The sequence below is a fragment of the Rhinatrema bivittatum genome, chromosome 16, assembly GCF_901001135.1.
Source record: "Rhinatrema bivittatum chromosome 16, aRhiBiv1.1, whole genome shotgun sequence".
NCBI classification, from domain to species: Eukaryota; Metazoa; Chordata; class Amphibia; order Gymnophiona; family Rhinatrematidae; genus Rhinatrema; species Rhinatrema bivittatum.
Genome location: NC_042630.1, coordinates 11,001,529 through 11,017,358, shown reverse-complemented (window position 1 = coordinate 11,017,358; position 15,830 = coordinate 11,001,529).

Genomic DNA, 15,830 nt, shown 5'->3' with positions numbered 1-15,830 from the left:
GGATGCATGAACTATTGAGAGGATTTTGTTGTGCTTTACCAGTACTGTATATGCATAAAATAGAACAGAAAACATGGACAACGCTAACTTACCTTACTGTAACAAGAGAGGCCAAATTATCCTGGTAAGGTGGCAACACCTGAAACCCAACCAAAGGGCACAGCTGTTCCACAAAATTAAGCAGCCTAAAGTCAGGGAAGTTGGAAAAACACTATATATAAGGAATATTATAATATGTTTATATTAACAAAATATAAAATGAAAATTGAAATAAAAATTGAAAATTGAAAATAGAAACAGAAGTTAAAATATATATGAATATAATAAAAATGATTTAAAATGTACTATAAAAATCAGTTGAGATCTTTCATGGATAATTTGCCTTACTATCTAGTTACTCAATTTCCTTTCTATTCATTCTAATGTTATTTCAATTTTCTGATTGTAAATTTACTGAAATAAAGAAATATAAATTTAAAAAAAAAAGCTAGTAACATCTTTGGATAATTGAATAATTCTTTTGTTGGCCTAATAGAAGGTATCATAACCTGAAGAGAGACATTTTCTCCCTTAATCTTCTCTTTAGGGTCTCTTTCACCTCTTTGCTCCTCAAGCTGTAGATCACTGGGTTTAACATAGGATTGACGAAGCAATAAATAAAAGCAACAATTCTCTCATTTGCAGAGCCAGTATTTTGCTGAAAATATGCAAGCATGGCAGTCCCATAGAATAAGGTAACCACAGCAAGGTGAGAGGCACAGGTTGAGAAGGCCTTGCTTCTCCTATCTTTGGAATGCATCCTCAGCACGGTGGAGATAATGTAAATGTAAGAGGAGAGAATGACCAGGAATGGTATGAGTAGGAAAAGTACAGATGAAGCCAATCTGATTATGTCATTGACATAAATGTCAGTACAAGACAACCTCAATATGGGTAGACCATCACAGAAGAAATGCTGGATTACCTTAGACCTGCAGAAAGGTAAACTTAATACAAAAGTTATCTGTCCAAACTGCAACACAACACACATAATCCAAGAGCCTACTGCCAAATGAACACACCTTTTGCTGCTCATAACAGTGGAGTAAAGCAAGGGGTTACATATTGCAACAAAGCGATCATAGGCCATGATAGCAAGAAGCAAACATTCCTCACAGCCAAAAATATAAAATAAATACATTTGCAAGGCACATCCAAAGAAAGAGATGCTTCTGTCCTCAACCAAGAGGTTCACTAGTGTTCTGGGGGCTGTAACCATCGTAAAACAGATTTCTAAGAAGGACAAATTCCTGAGAAAGAAGTACATGGGTGTGTGGAGGGCAGGCTCCACTATGAGAATGGTAAAGACGAGCAGGTTTCCCATCACTGCAAGGGTGTAGATGAGAAGCAAAAGAACAAAAAGAAATTGCTGCATCTGCAGAGAGAGATCTGAGAATCCCAGAAGGATAAATCCACTTATTGCATGGGTCTGATTTTCCAGTCCCATTTCTTCACATTTTAATCTGAAGTGGACATAAGAGTACGTAAGTTTATTAATGCATTTCTCAACCAGTGCAGGAATCTAATAAATATATTGCTTCAAAGATAAGCAGGGACTATTATAGCTTGCATTTTATTAGACCAGCATAAGACTTAGTACATGCCCATTTTTAAATAAGGGAATGTCATAAACTTTAATAGGTGTGCACAAAATAATGTAGTATGCTCTCTGCTAATGACTTAAAGGCAATACCAGCCTCTAATCATGTTGGGATTCAAAATCCTCCATGCCAACTGGCTCAAAATAAAAGGGAAAATTAGCACTGATGATGTCATGTTGTCATTCCACGCCATCTCCCAATCTTCCTCACAAGTAATAAGGGATGTCATCAATAGCTTTTAAAAAAGGAAAAGGAAATAGAAACATAGGTGATGTTATTTAAAAATCTATTTTGACATATACTAACATTTTTATTTTCGAAAACAAAGAGAATAAAACAGAGAATAACATAGTATCTCTGAATAGATCTATGGTACAGCCTTGAGTATTGTATTCAATTCTGGTTGCTCCCATCTCAAAACAGCCCAAATTGAATGGTATGTATCTAACATTGTGGTACAAAAAATTGGCTAAAATAGTGTTACTACATAGAAACATGACAGCAGAAAAAGACTGTATGTCCACCTATTTTGCTCATCAGCCCAACTAAGGGGGTCATTCTCTAACGCTATCACATGCAAAAAGGGACGTTTCGCACACGAAAAGTCCCTTTTCGCGTGCAATAGCTAGCTAGGGGCAGAGTCGGCCCCGGAAGAAGAGGAGTTGGGGCGGAGCCGGGGCCAACCCAGTGCAGACATCACTGGCGGCGAATGGTAAGATTCCTTATCGCCACCAGTTTCGCAGGACCGCCCCCCACCCCCCATTACTGCGGATTCTCTAAGGTCTGCGACCTTAGAGAACCCAGGCCTTAGCTTTTCATTTCCCATCCCCTATATTTATCCCATGCTTTCCACTGGTAGGCCATTTTATGCATTCACTGCCCTATCTGTAATAAATATTTGCTAAGATTACTCTTAAGTCTACTTCCTTTCATGTCATCCCATGATTCCTCATTCTAAAGCCACCTTTCCATTGAAAGAGGCTTGCCTCTTGTGCATGGAAATCTTTGAGATATTTAAATGTCTCTATCTTATCTCCCCTATTTTATCTTTCCTCTAGGATCTCACATGTTTAAATCTTTAAGTATATCATCATATGCTTTAGGAGAAAAACCACTGACCATTTTAGTAGCCACCCTCTGGACCAACTCTATCCTGTTTATATCCCTTTGAGATTTGGCCTACACTGACTTCTAAATGAGGTCGAGGGCAATATCATCTCCTTTTTTATGCTGATCACTCCTCTCTCTATACACACAAAAATCTTTCTGGATTTTTGCAATTGCTTTACCCACCTGTTTGACCACGTAAAGGTCATTAGATACAATGGCCCCCAGAACTCATTCTTCTTTTGTAATTAGAAAAATTTCACCTCCAATACTATATCTATCTCTTGGATTTTGTACCCTAAATGCATTACTATGCATTTTTTAGAAAAAAAAACTTGACTGCCAAAGCCTAGTCCATTACTCAAGCTTTTGTTGACCACGTCTCATATTTTCCACACCTTCATGGTTATCTAACTTGTTGCAGATTTTGGTGTCATCCACCAAAAGGCAAAACTTACCTGACAATCCTTCCAATATGTCATTCCCAAAAAACCCCATTCAAGGACCCATCCCTGCATTAAACCGCTAATAATGTCCCTCTCCTCACAGTAAACTAAATTTACCTCTACCCTTTGTCACCTCCCACTTGGCCAGTTTCTAACTCAATCAGCTTATTTATAAGTTTCCTATGCAGAACCATGTCACAGGCCTTATTGAAATCCAAGAACACTACATCTTGTGTTCTCCCTTGATCCAACTCTTTGACCAATCAAAAACATGAGAAAACATTAACGACAATGAAAATTGACCCCTAACCAACATGACATGAAACAACATTTTTTGGTCTGCATACCCCTATTATTGCATGCCCAATCACTGGTATGTCACCCTACCCTCTCACAAACATGTTCCCTTGGTCCATTAGTTTCAAAAACATCCAAAAGGTAAATTTTAAATGCCCAACGCATGCATCAGTTAGAGAATGTTTAAAAATGTTGGGCTTACCCCCATGTTTCTGTTAAAGGTAGTAACTGCCATTCTGTGCAGGTCATTTATTTATTTATTTATTTATTTATTTGCTTTTTTATACCGGTGTTCGTAAAGGTACATCACGCCAGTTCACATTATAACAAAAGTAGTGAAATTACATAATAACAGGGAAAAGGGATGGGGCAACGTAGTGAAGCACAGAAGTACAGTTCAAAAGAAACAACAAAACATATCAAGAATATAACAAGGTGTAAGTAACACAACTTTAATTAATTAATTCTACATTTTCTATTCCATCATTTCCAGTTTGTTCAAGATGGATTACAAATGAAACATACATAATAATACAATTTACAATACATTAAAAATAAAATTTCACATGTTAAAAAAATCAGAACAAACAATAATCCCTGATTTACATTGAACAAGATAAACTTGATTAAACAAAACAGAGTTCACCTTCTTTTGAAACCACAGTAGTTCTGTTCATTACGGACATCCAACATCAGAAGGCTCCACAATTGAGGTGCAACTATAGAAAATAGCCAAGATCATGTAATATTTACAATCAAAGCCAAGCAACTGTTAAACCCATAATAAAATTGCTGCTAGCAACATTATTATGTAGCGGGCAGACTTCCTGATAATTCAGACAATGGGCCTCATTTTCTAAAGTATCATAGGCCTGTGATACTTTAGGGAATGAGGGGCGGGGGGCCAAAACGAGGGGCGGGCCTGCGCTAGCCGGCAGCGATCGTACCATCGCGGTGCGATTGCTGCCGTTTTCATACCCAATAGCGCCACCATAGAAGGTGTAGCTATTGGGCGCGAACTTGGACGCGAAAAGGGCCTTACCTTTTCGTCATCTGTGGCGTTTTCGCGGAGTCGGCCCCAGTGACGCCCCGAGTCCTCCTCTTCCGGAGCCGACTCCACCCCCATTTTGGTATCGCACGCAGTTTAGAGAAAAAGCTATAGATATGAGAGCCAAATGTTATTTCACCTTTTGGTCTTTTGCATGTACACTTACCTTATCACTTTTTTTGTTGTCCCTTGTTTTAATTAAATAATTCCCACATTTTTATTTTGCTTTTTTAATTTACTAATTTACTTTTTTGTTTTTTTCATTCTTTGTTACACTTTTTGGCTAGATTGGTGACTAGGTGATTAGACATCCTACTCGCTCCATTAAATGTTTGTCATATGTTGTTTCCCAAACTGGTCACATTATCTACGTTTTTCAGTCATTTCATTTCCCGTTATTTACTCATTATACATCCCATCGTATCTTCATTTTTTTCTATATTTTCATACAGTTCACAGTTTTGCACTTTCTTTTTTATATAGTCAGAATTTTAAAGAAAGAAATCCCATGATAATAAGATCTTTCATACACGTATAACAGATTATTATACACAGGTAAAATCATCTATAATTTTGATATGTTTGTTACGTTCACACGTTAAGATCTGCAATTCATTAGATGAATGTATATTTGCCATTTTTAATGTTTATATATGTTTAGTACCAGTATGTTGGCTTTTATTTATTTAATTTAATTTTGTTTTAATCTTTTATTTGTTTACAGTCATCCGATGTTGCATTTATTTTCACATCATTTTTATGTTTGTACCATTATCACACCTATTTTACAATTTATAAGGATCATGTTCCATTTAATATGTTTTATATATGTTCTATATCCATTTGTTACCTTTCAGTATTTATATGTTTTTATGATTTTTGTGAGTCATATATATTTTTGTACAGTTATGTCAACAATTTATTTTTATTTATTTTAGCCCCTGAGGCAGCCCCGCGAGGGGGGCGAAACTCAGCCTGAGTTGGACATCTTGGTTATTGGACATAAGAGTCTCCCTAATAAAGATTTTCAACGGACATTTTTAGGCATCTATATTTTTTTGTGTTCCCCTAAGTGCCCAAATATACATCTGAATATACGGACCTCATAATTTCACTAGGCACCTAAATTTATTGGTCAAAAAAGCGGGTGCCCGCAGGAGTGGAGTTAGGGTGGGGAAACAGGTGCTTGAACTGATTGACAGCACCAGGTACCTAACTTAGGGGCACAAACTCAGGAAAAATGAATAGTAGGCATACATTTAGGATCATGAGGTTTAGGGCACTATTTAGGTGAATTTTCTGCTAAAAAAATAGGAATCTAACAGGCTTCTAACTTTGTTACCTATATTTAAGTACCCTGCTCTATTTTTTTAATATCAGCCTCAACATTTACAAATAAATCTTTACAGACATTTACATATCCTTATCTGTCCATTGCCTGTTTCAGCCATATGGCCTACCTCACAAATTAGGGAATTCTCTTCATTGATCCCTTTTTTGGAAAAGATTGCTTTTGAATAGTCCCTTTTTACATTAAACAAATCAAATAAATAACCTAAACCTTTCTCCATAGTTGATGCAATCCTGCATTTTTCCTTGTCTCCCTTCACTCTAAAAGCAGGTAACTTTTGACATTGTTTTATGTCGGGTAGGGAGGAGTTCCGAGTTATGAACAACCTTGCTAAAATTAAATTCTTTACCCTTGAAATGAAGAATCAATCTTTGCCGTTCCAGTCTGAGCCAGGATCAGCTTTCTATGTTCATCACAAATTTGAAATGGATTATACTGAAATCTTAATCCTGGCAACAGTGTAGATTGCAACCCTGAGCCTGCTGCTTAAAAGGAAAATTCCTGGAGAAACTGCCAATTTGAGTCCCATCAGAAAATGAGATTTTCACTTCAGGGAAGATTAGAGAGGACTGAGAAATGCAGACAAAAATGCAAACTAGAAAGAGTAGCTGCATGTGAAGTGGAAACCTGGTTAGGATGGGTTGACCCTTTCTAAATTCACAAGACGTTAGGTGGGATTGCAGAGTCACTTGAAACTGTTAAAGCTAGTAGCTACAGCAAATCTGGGCTTCATCTTCACTCATCCTTGCCCAATTAATTATTTTCTCTTCCTCTTTCATGAGTCTATAGAGCAGTAGATCCTTCTTTTTTATTTTTCTTTCTGCTTTTTGCCTCTCTTCCTATTTGTTTCTTGTTCTTTCCTTCCTATTGTCTCCAAACTGGAAATGCTTGTACTTGATTCTTTACAATTTTCAATTAATTTGAACAACAGCCTTGTTTTGTCAAATGGAGGGATTTCTAATTAATTTAATGCCATTTTTTAATGGAGCTTCCTGTCTTTTGTTAATTCCCGATTATAACCTGAAGAAGGAAACTGTGTGGTATTGAAAGCTCATGTCCTACATCATCTTTTGTGAAATTCTACAATATGCAGGATGTAAGTTAATGTAAATAAATGCACATGTATGTAGATATTGTTCCAATTAAGTGCATAATCTTTCTACAAAGAATCCTATCAACCAATGAAAAAGAAGGGGGAACATGAACTTTGTACCTGTTATAGAAGGACTTTTACAAATTTTCTTTATTGTCTTCTTGTGTGCTCCGGCACCTTTTTAAAGATGAAACTTATGTCTCAGGATTTCATGTACTTCACACCATTATCTTGATCCCATAAAATACAGCATATGACCTACTAAGACTCCTCCTGTTAATGGGTAACACAAACATTTTGCTTTTTATCTACAGATAACTTCATATTTGCAGCACTGCTATCCATCTGTCCCTGCATGCAGGGAATTCATAACGGATAATTACCAACATTCTAATTAATCTTTCATGCTTCATTGCCCCTAGACATTAATTATTGGAGAGATTTTGTATTCAATAATTTTTATCTAGAAAATTTGCCATCACAGATTCTGAGTAAATAAAATGGAGGCTGACTTTCAAACGATTTAAGGCTCCTAACTTTTGGATTTAGGATCCCAACAGTTCTCTTTTAAAAGTTTTATTTCTGGAAGGTATGGCCATTCAAATATAAATATTAGGTAGTAAGCATTGGACACAATAATTCATGGCAAAATGCATGCAGCCATTCTTGATTCTACTTTTTGTTTTTTTGACAAAGAAATAAACATCAACAAAGAAACAAAGGGGTAGATTTTAAAAAAGAGCGCGATCGCGTACTTTTGTTCGCGCAGCAGGCACAAACAAAAGTACACTGGATTTTATAAGATAGGCGCATAGCCGCGCCTATCTTATAAAATCCTAGATCAGTGCGTGCAAGGCTGCCAATTTTGGGCAGCCTGTGCGCGCCGAGCCGCGCAGCCTGCCTCCGTTCCCTCTGAGGCCGCTCCGAAATCGGAGCGGCCTCGGAGGGAACTTTCTTTCGCCCTCCCCTCACCTTCCCCTCCCTTCCCCTACCTAACCCACCCCCCCCCCCGGCCCTATCTAACCCCCCCTTACCTTTGTCCCTCGATTTACGCCTGCTAGAAGCAGACGTAAATCTACGTGCGCCAGCGGACTGCTGGTGCGCCGTCATCCGACCTGGGGGCTGGTCCAGAGGCCTCGACCACGCCCCCGGGCTGGCACCATGCCCCCGGTCCCGCCCCCGAAACGCCACATCCCGCCCCCGAAACGCCACGTCCCGCCCCCGAAACGCCGCGACATTCGGCCCTGCCCCTGATATGCCCCGACACGCCCCCTTTAAAAAAACCCGGGACTTACACGCGTCCCGGGGCTCTGCGTGCGCCAGTAGCCTATGCAAAATAGGCGCGCCGGCGCGCGAGGTCCCTGCTCGCGTAAATACGAGTGGCAGGGCATTTAAAATCCACCCGAAATTGCAGATGCTCTCTCTTTATTGGAATAATGGAATCAGAGGCCTCAGTCTTTATGTAATGGTGACATCTAGTGGCTGGATTTAGGGTCCATGTTAATTGAATTCTATAAAAATCCATAGTTTTTTAGAACTGTTGTTATTATGGTTGGGCTGAATTGAGAAGAAATTTATAAAATTACTAGCTGTACCCGGTCACGTGTTGCTGTGGCTCAGTCTGGTTTAATTTCACAATGCGCATTAGCTCTGCTCCGGCCGTCCCAACTCCCTCCCCCCTTTCCCCAGCGCTGGACAGACTGGCTTGGTGACTTTTACCCTTTCCTCCTCCTGTGTGTAACTGTCCGGCAGTCCCTACTCCCTCCCCCCTTCCCCAGCGGCAGAGGAACGGGCTGAGCCATTTCTCAGGGCAGTGACTCGTCTGCCCTTTCCTCCTCCTCCCCTCTGTGATACCCAGCACGTAGCGCAGAGCTCTATGGTCCACACATGCGCGGTAGAGCTGCTCTCTACTGCGCATTTGTGTTCCGTCGGTCAGAGCCCATTTATATTGTAGATAGCGTGTGTTGCTTTTACGTCCAACAAATGGCGCTGCTTTTCGCAAAAAGCATGTTTTTACCTGTCAAAGGTGTGACATCTATATAATATAGATATGTAAAAACACGCGCGAAATTGAATGAAACGTTGTGTGAAAATTTGAAAGCAATCGGTGAAGAACTTTCAGAGATTTAAGAATTTGAACAAACAAACATTTACATTTTTATTTATATAGATGGAAAACAAATACCTAGGGAGTTGCAAATGAAGACTCATCGCAGCATAGCCCAATTAGAGACAGATTTCAGAAGTCCAAAAAGGCAGGAGGAAAACACCAGGTCAAATGAAAAATAATAATCTGAGAGGACCTATGTGATCTGAAAGATAGTAACTTTTTGGATAACTGAATAATTCTTTGGTTGATAAAAAAGAAGGTATCACAACCTGAAAAAAGAGGTTTTCTCCCACAATCTTTTCCTCAGGGCCCCTTTCACCTCTTTCCTTCTCAGGCTGTAGATCATCGGGTTTAACATAGGATTGACAAAGCAATAAATAAAGGCAACAATTCTCTCATTTGCAGAGCCTGTATTGGGCTGAAAATACGCAACCATCGTAGTTCCAAAAAACAAAGTAAACCACAGCAAGGTGAGAGGAGCAGGTTGAGAAGGCCTTGCTTCTCCCATCTTGGGAATGCATCTTTAGCAAGGTGGACATAATGTAAATGTATGAGGAGAGAATGACCAGGAATGGTATGAGCAGGAAAATTACAGATGTTACCATCCTAATTGTGTCATTGGCATAAATGTCCGTACAAGATAACCTCATCACAGGTAGACCATCACAAAAGAAATGATGGATTAGCTTAGACCTGCAGAAAGGCAAACTTAATATGAAAGTTATCTGTCCAAGCTGCAACAAAGCACACATAATCCAGGAACCCCCTGCCATAAGAACACACCTTTTGTTACTCATGAGGAAGGAATAACGCAAGGGGTTACATATTGCGACATAGCGATCATATGCCATGAAAGCAAGAAGCACGCATTCCTCACTGCCCAAAAAGTTGAAGAAATACATTTGCAAGGCGCATCCAAAGAATATGTTGCTTCTGTCCTCAGCCAAGAGGACCACTAGTGTTTTGGGGGCTGTAACCGTGGTAAAACAGATCTCTAAGAAGGACAAGTTCCTGAGAAAGAAGTACATGGGCGTGTGGAGGACGGGCTCCACTGTGAGGATGGTGAATACGAGCAGGTTTCCCACCAAGGCAAGGATGTAGATGAGAAGCAGCAGCACAAAAAGGAATCGTTGCATCTGCAGAGAAAGATCTGAGAATCCCAAAAGGATAAATCCATTCATTGCACTGGTTTGATTTTCCAGTGCCATTTCTTCATGTTTTAATCTGAAGCAGACATAGAGTGCACAGTTTATTAATGCATTTCTTAACCAGTGCAGGAATCTAACAAACACATTGCTTGAGAGGACAGGAGGGACTGTTATGGCTGGCATACAGTCCCGTACGGCTGCAAAAACATTAAGAGACATTTGGGTCCATCAGAAAGCATTTGCCGTAACAAAATGTTTTGTGAATTTGCTCCTGATGAAGCGATTCTGATCGCGAAACACCGGCCGTTGTCGGGTGCTACTTTGGACAGTTCGGGTTATTGATGCAAATTTTCAACTTATACACGGGACTCAGAGGATACTTAAAAAGCTATTTAGTTGCTTCTATATAAAAAATTAATATTCAACATCACGCCGCATATGACGAGTAGTCCGGACGGCAAGTGGGCTCACTGCCGTCGTCTGGCTTGCTGATGCGGTTTTACATATTTTTTTAAAAAATTCATTTTCAAAAAATCGGTTCAAAAAATATTTTTGGATAATAGCACATTGTGGATATTTATTTATTTATTTATTTATTTATTTATTTATTTATTTTGTATACCGACATTCGATCGAAATATCACATCGGTTTTCCAGATAACAGGTTGAATAGGGCGAGAACTGCCCTATTTTACATTGTAACAGGATAACAATTAATTAAACAATTAATACAAGAAACATTGTAACAGCTGAATATACTTAAATGTGGGTATAGAGAAATGGCCTATAGCCTATATACAAAATGTACAATATGATTTGGTTACGAGTAGAGCGGGGGGAGGGGGAGGTGAAGGGGGGGAGGGGGAGGTGAAGGGGGGGAGGGGGGTTATGCGTTAGTGCAGGGTAGAAGTCAAGCGGAGAGGCTTTCAGGAACATGTATTTTAGGATGTTGGGGTTCAGGAGGGAAGGCTTTTAAGAACAGCCATGTTTTGAGCTGTTTTTTAAAAACTTGGGGTGAGGGTTCGTTTCTGAGAAGTGTGGGGAGGGAGTTCCACAGGACAGGGCCAGCAATTGTAATGGCTCGTTTGCGTGTTGCATTGAGGTGAGCATTTTTGAGATTTGGGATGGAGAGGAGACCTGAGTTGGAGGATCTGAGAGTTCTTTGTGTGATATATGGTTGGATGGTGTTGTTTAGCCAGACCATTTTGTTGTTGTTTATTTTTTGTGTATAAGGGTGAGTGTTTTATACTGGATTCTTTGTGTGATGGGCAGCCAGTGGAGGTCTTTGAGGGTGGGAGTGATGTGTGAGGATTTTCTGTGGTTGGTGATGATTCTGGCGGCGGCGTTTTGTAGGATTTGGAGAGGCTTGATGTGGATTTCTGGAAGTCCAAGGAGGAGGGAGTTGCAGTAGTCGAGTTTTGAGAAAATAATTGATTGCAGTACTGTGCGGAAATCAAGCGGTTGGAGGAGAGGTTTGAGTTTTTTAAGTGTTTGAAGTTTGAAAAATCCATCTTTGATTGTATTGGAGATGTGTCGTTTAAAGTTGAGTTGGCTGTCGATGGTAACTCCTAGATTTTTTGTGGATGGTGTGAGAGAGGTTCTTGATGAGTTTGGCATCCCCGTGTTGTTTGAGCTTCCTGGATCGTTTGAGGGGGTGCTCTCGAGGGGGGAAGAGGGACGGTCATCCTGGATGTGAATGATTTCTGTTTTAGCTTGGTTGAGGCAGAGTGATAGTTGGGATAGCAGTTGTGATAGTTTTGAACTGAGTTTGTTCCATCTTTCCATGGTGAGTTCAATGGATTTGGTTATGGGGAGTAGAATTTGAATGTCGTCTGCATAAACGAAGAAGGTGAGGTTGGCATCTGAGAGGTATTTGCATAGTGGGAGGAGGTAGATATTGAAGAGGGTCGAGGATAGTGAGGAACCTTGAGGGACACCATGGGTGAGGGGCACTTGGGAGGATTCAGATGAGTTTGTCTTGACAATGAAGGATCTGTTAGTGAGGTAAGATTTGAACCAATTGAGTGTAGTGTCTTGCAGACCGATTTCTTTAAGCCTGGTGAGGAGGGTTCTGTGGTTGATGGTGTCAAAGGCGGCTGAAATATCGAGGAGGATCAGGAGGAATGTTTTGCCACTGTCACGACCTCTGAGGATGTTGTCAGTGAGGGTGAGGAGGAGAGTTTCTGTGCTGTAGAATTTTCTGAAGCCGTGCTGTGTTGGGTGAAGAAAATTGTGGGCGTCAAGGTGGTCTGTGAGTTGATTGTTGACAGTTTTCTCGATGATTTTTGCTAGGAAAGGGAGATTGGAGACTGGTCTGTAGTTTGCAGGATCTGATTTGTCGAGTTGCGGTTTTTTGATGATTGGTTTGATGATGGCATTTTTGAGTTTGTCTGGGAAGATTCCTTGCTCGAGAGATAGGTTGATGATTTGAGTTATAGGTTTGGCTATAATCTCTTTGATGAGTTTTAGGGTTTTGATGGGGATGGAGACTACGGGGTGAGAAGCTGGTTTGGTTTTTTTGATGATGGGTTCAATTTCTGTAGAAGCAACGGGTGTGAATTGGGTCCATGTGTGGGTGGATGGAGGGATGTTTGTTGAGTCGTTGTGGGATTGGGGAATCTTGGCAATGATGTTGTCGACTTTGTCCTTGAAAAATTGAGCTAGTTTGTCGCTGGAGATGTTGTTGGAGTTTGGCGTTGTGTCATTCTGGATAGGGTTGGTGAGTTCTTTGACGTATGAGAAGAGGGTCCTCGGGTTGTATTGGTATTCATGAATTCTAGATGTGTAGAAATTGCGTTTTGCTGTGTTGAGGTCAGCTGTATATTTGTGAAGTAGTGTTCTGTATTTGTCTTTCAGGTTTGGTGTAGGTGTTCGTCTCCATTGTTTTTCGGTTTGTCTCAGTGTTCGTTTGGATGTTTTCAGTTCAGGGGTGTACCAAGGAGCATTTTGTTTGGTAGATGGTCTGATTTCCTTTTTTATTGTGGGGCATAATGTGTTGGCTATGTCAGCGTTGATGGAGATCCAGGAGTTTGTAGCTGAGTTGGCATCATGCAGGTTAATTGCTTTTAGTGCTTCCGGGAGCATCTCTGCTAGGTCTTCACTGAAGCAAGGTTTGGTGTATTCAATGAAGCAAGAGTCTGCTTTTGCTGTGGTCGATTGATGTTGAAGCTTGGCTTGAATGAGGTAATGGTCGGACCATGGAGTTGGGGTTGTAGAGGGTGGTTCAGTTGTAGATATTTTATTGTTAATGAAGATTAAATCAAGGGTGTGCCCAGATTTCTGAGTGGGGGTGTTAATGATTTGGGAGAATCCGAGGGCAGTCATGGTGGATAGGAGCAGTTCGCAGGTGGGAGATTGTGGGTGGGTGTCAATGTGGAGATTAAAGTCTCCTAGTATGATGGCTGGTTCTTGTAGGTTGATGTGTGTTGTGATGGCTTCGACCAGGGGGGATAAGTTGTGCTGTAGGCAGCCAGGTGGAGCGTAGAGGAGAAGTATTTGGAGATGTTTCGATTTAAATATATTTAAGTATATTTCATATACTTTGTTTTTTTGGTTGCATACAGTTTGACACACAAAACAAGTGCTGTGGTTCTTTGTGCTTTGGTTTATACATTTTATTAGACCAGCATAAGACTTTGGGGTAGATTTTTAAAGCCCGGTGCACCCTTCAATTGGGGGATGCACACACAAGTTGGGCTTACACACATCCACCGAATTTTAAAAGCCACACAGTAGCGCATATCTCACACTACGCTCACATCCCATTGGATTTCAAAAAGGGGTGTGCCGTAGGCATGATCTGGGTGGGGCGGGGGCATTATGGAACGTAGCCAAGAGATGTGAGCGTAAATACTTACACGCCCTGACACTTGACAGGCCTTCTACCGCATATCTTTACTTCTGCTATTCAGGAGGTATAACCGGGGATTACAGGGTATTAAATCAGGGGGGTTTGGAGAACCTCTCTCTAGACTGGGAGAACTGGTGAACGAACTGGTGAAGCTGATCATGCTGTGGATGCGCTCCAATTTTAAAATACCCCAACTTATGCGATAGAAATACCTGGCATGCACACACTTAAAATTGCATGCATATGTGCATGGAACCAGCCTATTTTATAACATGTGTGCATATTTCCATGCATATTTTAAAATAGCTAATCACACAAAAAAAAGCCCAATAGACGGCAGTAACGAAAAATTCTGATGTAACAAAACAAGTATTGCCAAGACATAAAATATAAAGAATTTTTTCATAAATAGTTATTTTAGAGATTTGGGACCATCATACTACCCTTTTTCATCTTTTAGAACATGAACCATGTTCCATCAACTGGTTGACAGGGTTATAATTATTCATCAGTCCATACTTTTTTGTGCATATATGTAACCCACTATTTGGGCTTTAATGATTTAGAAAATCATTAAAGCCCAAATAGTGGGTTACTTTCTCACAGGCTCTGCATTTCCGATCAGCTAAACCCTCTGAAAAGTAAGTTAACACCAAACTGAGTTGAGCAATTAACAAGGACTTGGTACAAAGCACGGAGGACGCTCATACCAATGTTTTTTACCTTGTTCGCGCTGTCTCATTTGCATATTATATTCCTTCATTTGCATGTATGGACAAACTAATTTTAGAATATTGATGCTAGCGTTTTCCCAGACCACTTTAAAATGCATGGTAAGGCCTCATTGCACATTGGACTATTTGTAGTGTGAACACGTGGGACTTAACATTTATTGCACAGACTCTTTTGTGATTGACTATGAGATTGCTCTATGCAGGTTGGAAAATATTTACATATTTTATCTTTTAGCTGCATTATTAAAAATTTACATTTTATTGTATCAGACACTGTATACATCAGATTTACTTTGTTCAATGTAGTATACAGCAATGGAGCACCAGAAGAGAACACAAAATGGCTTATAATTAAAGCTTTATTCACATATTCATAAGTGAAGAGTGAGGGTAGGACAAATGAAGAGCACCTCCAGTACCTGAATGTAATCCACTTTGAAGTGTCAAAAAGTGGAATATAGATTTAAAAAAAAGACTGATGAAGATTCACTTTAGCTATGAAAATCCCTACCATGATTATTTAGCATTTCAAATCTATACAGATCCCAAAAAAGTATTCTGGCATGCACTGAGTGTGTGACAATTATTGATCTTGCATCCTTCGCTGGCTATAAATGAAAAGCAATATGTAATGACTCCTGGAAGTTGAAATAATGAATGCTAAAGAGGTTTTGCTGTTTATCCCTTCTATAATATTCTTCAGCACCATGTTATCAAGAAGCAAACCATGGGGTTTACTATGCTGTGCTACTTAAAAGCTGCAATTTTTTTCCAGGAAATAAACCCTGGTCTAGCTGTCCCTTCAAATGTTGCACAATGGCAGTTCCAACTTTTGGGGTTGTCATGTCTTAGAGGGATAGATCAGTCTGGAGTAACCCCCAAGCCCCCCACCCCCAAGTGTTGCAAAGACCCTAGCAGTCTCTGGAAAACTCCTGCCCATCCTGGAGGCCAATGTTCCTAAAAAAAGGTTTTAACTTTACAACCCAAAGGCGCAAGTCCCACCCCA